The following is an 8,662-nucleotide window of genomic DNA, read 5'->3' as shown; positions in this document are numbered from 1 at the left end:
GAAAAAATCTCGACAACCAAAAGATACAGAAAAATAAAGAATTCCAAAATAAAGAAGCAAGCCAGCAAGGATGTACTTTTGTAATGGGAAAAAAATGTAATAAAAAGACTAGTGGTAAGCATTGAATTCATTTAAACACCAAACTAAGACCAAACAACTTAGATAATTCTAAGTGGACAAGATGTCAGTGTTATCAAATATGAGAAGATAAAAATAGCAATATAGCTAATAAAAATCAGGAGATGGGAAAGGAAGTGCAAAGGGGTTCATTTCTTCATGTTTATGATAATAATTTATTATATACCAAGCACTGTACTAAGTATTTTATATCTCTTAATTTTTTTTATTCCTCACAGCAACCCAATGAAGTAGGCTCTTTGTAATCCTCATTCTAGAAATGAGAAAACTGAGGCACATAGAGATTAAATAATTTACCCACCTGATAACGAGTAAGTAGCAGAATTGATTTGAGTCCAAATAGGCTATCTATAGTATCCATAATCTTAACTAACTACCCAGGGAATCAGGTAACACTATCAAAATTTGAAACATAGAGATAAAAATATAATGCCTACAATCTCTTTTGCAAATCTTTGATCTTAACTTTAAAATAGTCTTTCCGGGCCCTGACAGGTTTGGCTCAGTGGATGGAGCATCAGCCTGCCGACTCAAGGGTCCCAGGTTTGATTCCAGTCAAGGGCATGTACTTTGTTTGCGGGCAAATCCCCAGTGGGGAGTGTGCAGGAGGCAGCTGATCGATGTCTCTCTCCCATCGATGTTTCTAACTCTCTATCCCTCTCCCTTCCTCTCTGTGAAAAATAATAAAATATATTTTAAAAAAATAGTCTTTCCGGGACTACATCTCTTGAGGGGTAAGAAACATTTATCTGGAGTTTATCAGTTTCTTTACTTTCACTCTGATTTTTCTTTGGTTTAATTCAAGTATGTATATTATTGTTATTAAAGTTTTTCTATCTATCCACTTACTAATCCTGTATAATATAAATGATATTTAGAATAATGTTTATTAATCTTAGTTGGTAATGTTTATGAAGGGTTCACTCTCTGCCAGGTAGCAGAGTAAGCACTTAAATGGATTATCCCATTAAATTATCACAACAATCTTATAAAGAAGTACTATTTATATCCTTCTTTACTCACATAAGAAAACTGAAGCACAATAATGGTTATTCTTAGTTGGTGCAGATTTGAAGGGATTTTCCCCTCTTTTTTGCACTTTTGTATATTGCTTGCTTTTTGTAATGAGTATGTATGTTCTTTTTACAAAAATATGAAAACCATTCTAAAAGTATTTTTTAAAATAAATAACTATGAAGATTACCCAGAACTCAGTCTCTTTCTCTTTCTATTCTGTACTATCTTTCTAGACCATGTCATCAACTACCACAGCTTTGAATACTGTTTATAGGCAAATGGCTCCCAAATGTATATTGACACTTCATGCCTTTCTTAGCTCTAGATACATATGCCCAATTGCCAACTAGACATTTCCTCTTATATGCTTCAGACACACCTCAAATTCAACATGCAAAAAACATTACACATCACCCCAAACTGGTCCTTCTCTGTGTTTACGAATCCCCCAAAATGGCACCATTCTCCATCCTCGTGCATAAAACAGAAACATATGAATCATTTTTTGTTGTTTTTAATCCTCATCTGAGGATATTATTTCCATTGATTTTTTATAGAGAGTGGAAAAGAGAAAGAGAGAGAGAGAGAGAGAGAGAGAGAGAGAGAGAGAGAAAGAGAGAGAGAGAGATGTGAGAGAGACCCATTCATTGGTTGCCTCCTGTTCATGCCTCAACTGGGGTGGGGATCAAACCTGTAACCCAGGTATTTGCCCTTGACTGGGAATCAAACCTGAGACCCTTTGGTGTGTATTCCCGCACTCTAACCACTGAGCACACCAGCCAGGGCCATGGATCATTTTTTTTATTTATCCCTTTCTCTCACCTTGTATGTTTAATCTATCACCAAGTACATGCTACCTATAAAATATATCTCAGCCCAGGATGGTTTGGCTTAATAAATAGAGTATTGGCCTATGAAATGAAGGGTCCTGCGCTGGATTCCGGTCAAGGGCATATGCCCAAGATGCAGGCTCGATCCCCAGTGGGGCATGCAGGAGGCAGCCAATCAATGATTCTCTCTCATCATTGACAATTCTATCTCTCTCTCCCTCTCCCTTCCTCTTTGAAATCATATATATATATATAAATCATATCCTATATAATTTATATATATATCCTATATACTAAAAGGGCAATATGCAAATTGACCCTAACAGCAGAACCACTGGGAATGACTGGTCACTATGACACACACTGACCACCAGGGGGCAGATGCTCAATGCAGGAGCTGCCCTCTGATGGTCAGTGCGCTCTCACAGGGGGGAGCTCTGCTCAGCCACAAGCCAGTCTGACGGCTGCCAGCACAACAGTGGTGGTGGGAGCCTCTCCCGCCTCCTCAGCAGCGCTAAGGATATCCGACTGCACCATAGGCCTGCTCCCTGCTGGCAAGTGGACATCCCCTGAGGGCTGCCAGGCTGCCAGAAGGATGTCTGACTGCCAGCTTAGGCCCAATCCCCCGGGCTGTGGGCCTAAGCCAGCACATGATCATCCCCTGAAGGGTCCCAGACAGCGAGAGGGCACAGGCCAGGCTGAGGGACCCCCCCAAGTGCACAAATTTGTGTGCACCGGGCCTCCAATATATATATATATCCTATCTAATAAAAGAGAAACATGGTAATTGGCATACGACTGCTACCCTTCCCAATGGCTAATCAGGGCGATATGCAAATTAACTGCCAGCCAAGATGGCAGCTGGCAGCCAGGCAGCTTGAAACTAACATGAGGCTTGCTTGCTCCAGTGACGGAGGACTCCAACGTTCCCCGCCTGCCGCTGCAGGCCTCTGAGCTGGCAGTTTGAAACATAGTTACAAAAATAGAAGCTAAACAAAACCCCAGAAACCAGCTTTCAGCCCGCTGGGATCTCAGAGCTGGAGTTGATACAGAGTTTCGATTGTAGAACCTAAACAAACCAGATACCTGCTTTCAGGAGCGGAGGCCTAAGAGCTGGAGCCTCAGAGCTAAAGCTGGCTCAGAATAAAAAAAAGAAAAAAGAAAAAAAGGAGCAGTTGGGAGCTTCAGTCCCAGCTTGAAAACAGCCCTCAGCCCCTCACCCAGACTGGCCAGGCACCCCAGTGGGGACCCCCACCCTGAAGGGTGTGTGACCAGCTGCAAACAGCCATCATCCCCTCATCCAGGCTGGCCAGGCACCCCAGTGGGGACCCCCACCCTGATCCGGGAACCCTTCAGGGCAAACCAGCCAGCCACCACCCGTGCACCAGGCCTCTATTCTATATAGTAAAAGGGTAATATGCCTCCCAGCACCGGAATCAGCGGAGCCGCGAGATCTCCCGGCACCAGGATCAGCATGACAGGGGGCAACGCCCAAACCCCCTGATCGCCCTGTGGCTCAGTGTGTGACGGGGGCAGGGCCACAACCTCCCTATCGGCCCTGCTCTGTTCCTGACAGGGGAAGGTGCCCCAACCCCCTGATCGGCCTTGCTCTGTGCCTGATATGGGGGAGCTCCCCAAACTCCTGATCACCCTGTGGCTCTGTGTGTGACAGGGTGCGGCGCCCCAACCCCCCCACCCCACGGGCCCTGCTCTGTGTGTGACAGGGTAGAGCAATAACCTCCTCATCGGCCCTGCCCTGAGTGTGACAGTGGCGGCGCCCCAACCCCCTGATCGGCCCTGCTCTGTGCGTGACAGGGGGGAGCTCCCCAACCCCCTGATGGGCCCTGCTCTGTGCATGACAGGGGGGAGCTCCCCAACCCCCTGATCGGCACTGCTCTGTGCGTGACAGGGGGCAGCACCCCAACCCCCTAATTGGCCCTGCTCTGTGGGTGACAGGGGGTGGCGCCGCAACCTCCCCATCGACCCTGCCTTGAGTGTGACAGGGGGCGGTGCCCCAACCCCCAAATCGGCCCTGCTCTGAGCCCGACCAGGGGCTGCACCTAGGGATTAGGCCTGCCCTCTGCCACCCGGGAGCAGGCCTAAGCCAACAGGTCATTATCTCCCGAGGGGTCCCAGACTGCGAGAGGGCACAGGCTGGGCTGAGGGACCCCCCTCCCCCCCGAGTGCACAAATTTTTGTGCACTGGGCCTCTAATATATATATATCCCGGTGTACAAAATTCATGCATATTAAAAGGGAATTAGATGAAATATTTTAATATTGCTATTTGCCCTTTCTGTATAATAGAAGTGTCAGAGATGAAAGAAAATTAGTAAAATGTATATGAAAATCTTCCTCCTGTCAGAGTCTGGGGCATACCACAGGAACCAGAGTCAAGTCCCTGCCCACCCACATGCACATCAAAATCATGCAAGACCCAGACCTGGCTGGCCCCACCCCCATTGGGCTAGATCCAGACCCAGCCAGCCTCACCCCATCAAGCCCCGCCGGGTGGGGATCACGGCCTCAGGTCATCTGGCCTGGTGCCGGTGTGGGGAGCACGGCCTGAGGTCCCCCAACCTTGGCCAGGAGGTGCACCTTGAGGTCCCATGGCCCAGGCCAGGGGGTGTGGTCTCAGGTCCCCCATCAAGCCCTGCCAGGCAGGAGGTGCAGCCCCAGGTCTCCCGGCCCAGCACCAGGATGGGGGTGCCTGGCCTGAGGTCCCCATTGAGCCCTGCAGGTGGGGGGCACAGCCTGAGGTCCCCTGGCATGGCACCAGGGTTGGGGGCACAGTCTGAAGTCCCCTGTCAAGCCCCACCAGGCAGGGAGCATAGCCTCAGGTCCCCTGCCCTGGCCCAGTGCCACTCAGCCTCAGGTCCCTGCTGATTGCTTGTTAAGGCTCATTACGGTAACTTGGCCTTCACTGTGGGAGCAGTCATCTTGTTATGGTATGATGGTCAATTTGCATATTCCCTCTTTATTAGATACGATATTCCTTAGTCCAAGCCACCATGACCTCCTAACTTGTCAACCTTTTACAATTCTTGCCCCCTTACAATGTATTCTTCTCACAACAGCCAGAAGGATGCTAATAAACATAGAAGGAACTGTGTATCCTCCATGCTTAAAACCTTTTAGTGAATTTCCATTGTTCTCAAAATAAACTTCAAGCCCCTTCCCATGGCCCTTGTGATAGAAACTGTAAGTTGCCTACTCAATGTTTCCCTCTTCTATAACAAAACCAGGGTTTTGTTAGGAGTAGTAATATACTGAGTTGAAAAATAAAACCTCCCCAGACTGCATTTTAGCTAGAGGTGGTCATCCAACCCAGTTCTGGCCAAGAAAATAAGCAGAGATCTATAGGATAGGGATCCAGGAAAACTGATGGAAACAGACAGACTCAAAAGGCACATGTCTTGCCCTTTGCATTATCTCCTGTTTTCTTGCCTGGAGGTAAAGCAACCATCTTAGAAGCATGAAAAGGGAAGTCATGCTCAAAGGACCACCGAACAAAAAGGTGGAAGTTGCATGAAGCCTCAACTACTGAGATTGAGGCTCTATTATATCAGAAAAATAAACTCGTTTTGTTAAACCACCATAACTTGGTTTCTGTTACATGCAGCTAAAAACAGTCTTAATAGATACAATTGTGTGTGACATGGTTCCTTCCCATGTCTTCAGCCTTATCTCAAGCAACTCTCATATTCATTCATTGTATGACAACCATATCTTTTACTCTTCAAACACAACCTCTTTCTGCTTCTGTCTGCATGTGCTTTTCTCTCTACCTGGAATAATCTTTTCCCAATTCTTCACTGGCTAACTTCTACTCATTATTCTGGTCTAAGCTTAAGGGACATCTCCTCAGCATGGACTTCCCTGACCTTTCTATTCCAAATTAGGTGCTTTCATAGCACCTTGAGCTTTCCCTTTTTAGTGTGTTTTATAATGTATATTTTTTAATTTACTTACAGGATTTTCTCCCTTTAGTTTAACTTCTGTCTCACCAACTAGACTGAGCTCTATAATGTCAGGGACTGTGTTTGTCTTGTCCACTACCAAATACGTATCCAGCCCCAATAACAGTGCCTGCAACATAGAAAAGGCACTGAATAACAGTACTAATGAATGAACAATCTACTTAAATTTCATGTGCTTTGTGCCACTTTCCCTGCTCTCCCGAATCAGAATTAATCATTCCTCTTTTTATGCTTCCATGGCACACTGCTTTGACCTCTATTTTAATTCAATCCTTTTAATAAATAAGGCATGTTTTAGAAGATCTCAAAATCTGTTCAAGAGGAAAATACAGAAAACTAATTATATGCAGTATAATAAGTGCAACATTTGAAGTCTGAACAAGATATAAAAATAGAATAAGGGAAAGGGTGATGAACTCAATGAAACAGTAGAGATGAGGCCAGGGAAGGGTTTCAGGAACTGGTAACCTCTAGGCAGCATTTTGAAAGCTAAATGGCAATTTTCCAGGTAGACAAGGGGAGGAAGGAAATTCAAAAAGAGTATATCATGTTTAAATGTCCTAGTGTTAAAAAGCAGAGGGTGCTCAGTATCAATAAAGTATAACAAAAGCATTGGGGACATGGCATGAGTAACATTGTTGAGGAGGAACCACCTAACACAGTAAATATAGGTTTTTCCATATGAGACATCTCTCATAACTTTCCTTTTTTAAAAGCTTGGCCAAAGAATTTTACAACAAATGGAACCATAACTTATATCTCATAAATTGCATAATTAATTTCCTACATGATAATGTCTGCAATAATTAGAAAATTATTTTCCTTCATGACATTAGGATGTAGATGAAGTAATATATACATGCTCCATGACTCTGCCCTGCTGTGAGTTCCAGTTGACTCCATCTCTATGGAGGAAATTATCCAAAGTCAAGGATGGAGAGATAGACAGGGTCCAGACCATGAAGTGGCTATGATGTACCAATTTCATAGACAACAAATAGACACAAAAGAATTTTAAGCAAGGTAGAGATTATACTTACATTTGAGTCTTAGTAAGATCACCTTGAAGGCAGTGGCTCAAAGGCAAAGAAATCAGTGAGGCTTCTATTGCAATAGTAAAAGTAACTATGAGAACCTCAACTAAGGCAGTGGCAATTAAGGAGGGAGAGAATAAGATTGGTGAGATAATTTAGAGGCAATTTGGCTAGAGTTTGTAATTGATTAAGCATGGGAGTGAACAAGAAGAGGAAGAAATAAAGGATCATTTGGAAGTTTCTAATCTAGAGATTAGTCATTGTGTCATTTAGTGAGAGGTAATACAGAAGGAAGTATGTTTGGAAATGAAGATAATTAAATCAGTTTGGTATTGAGGTGCTCCTGAGCTATCTAAGCGGAGATATTCAGCAAGTTAGATGAGCACATTTGTCTGGAGCCCTGAGAGAGCAGCCTGGGTTAGAGATAGGGATTTGAGATTTATCATAGAAGATGGCAACATAAACTAAGGCTTTAGCAGTCAACATAAAGAAGAAATAATAACTGAAACTGTAAGAATTTCTAATCAATAAGATTTGGTGACACTTTGGCCATTGTGGCTAAGTTGGTTGTGCATCATCCCATGCACTAAAAAGTTGCTGGTTTGATTCCCGATCAGGGCACATGCCCAGGTTGCAGGCTCAATCCCTGGGCGGGTTGCATACTAGAGGCAACTGATCAATGTTTCTTTCTCACATTGATCTCTCTCTCTCTCTCTCTCTCTCTCCCCCTCTCCCTCTCTCTACCTCTGCCTTCCTTTCTCTCTCTAAAAAATCAATACAAACAAAATTTTTTAGATGACTTGGTGAATTATTAGATAAAGAAAATGTGGAAAAGAAAGTAGAATCTAGGACAAATCTCCGGTTTCTGGTTTTGAAGATTGGATGAGTGATGGTTCCACTGTTATGGGCTGAATTGCCCGCCCCCCCCCCCATGCCCAACAATTTCATAAGTTAAAGCCTTAATACCCAGTATCTTAGAATGTGACTATTTGAAGATAGGGCCTTTAAAGAGGTAAAGAAAAATAAGGTCCTATGGATGAACCCTAATCCAATGACTGTGTTTTTTGTAAGAAGAGGAATTAGGACATAGACATGAATAGAGGGAGAATGCCATGTGAAAATGAAAAAGGCTATATACAAGGCAAAGTGGGAGACCTCAGAAGAAACCAAATCTGCTGACACATTGATCTTGGACTTCTAGCTTCCAAAGCTGTGAAAATATAAATTTATGTTGTTTAAACCATCTAGTCTGTGGTACTTTGTTATGGCAGTTCTAGTAAATTAATATAGCCACCAGCCAAGATTAGGAATAGAGGAAAGAAAGTAGAATGGGAGAAGGGGGTATTTTAAAAAAGAAGAGTTTGATGCAGGACATGTTGCATTTATAATTTCTGAGGCACATCTTGGTAGATATATTCAAATTACTTTGAAATTCAAGAGATAGAAAGAGGTTAGAAATACAGATTTGAAAATCATTGATGCATAAGTGATATTTTAAACTGTAGAAGTGAATAAGATCATCTAAGAAGTGTATATAGCATGTGAAGGTCATCAAGGATAGAACCATAAGGAATATCAACATTAAGGAATAGATTAAGGAAGATAACCTCGGAAAGGAAAATAATCTGAGAGATAGGACAAAAAGAGAAAGAAAACGTATATT

This window comes from Myotis daubentonii, chromosome X (genome assembly GCF_963259705.1).
Source record: "Myotis daubentonii chromosome X, mMyoDau2.1, whole genome shotgun sequence".
Lineage (NCBI taxonomy): Eukaryota > Metazoa > Chordata > Mammalia > Chiroptera > Vespertilionidae > Myotis > Myotis daubentonii.
This window is presented reverse-complemented; position numbering follows the sequence as displayed.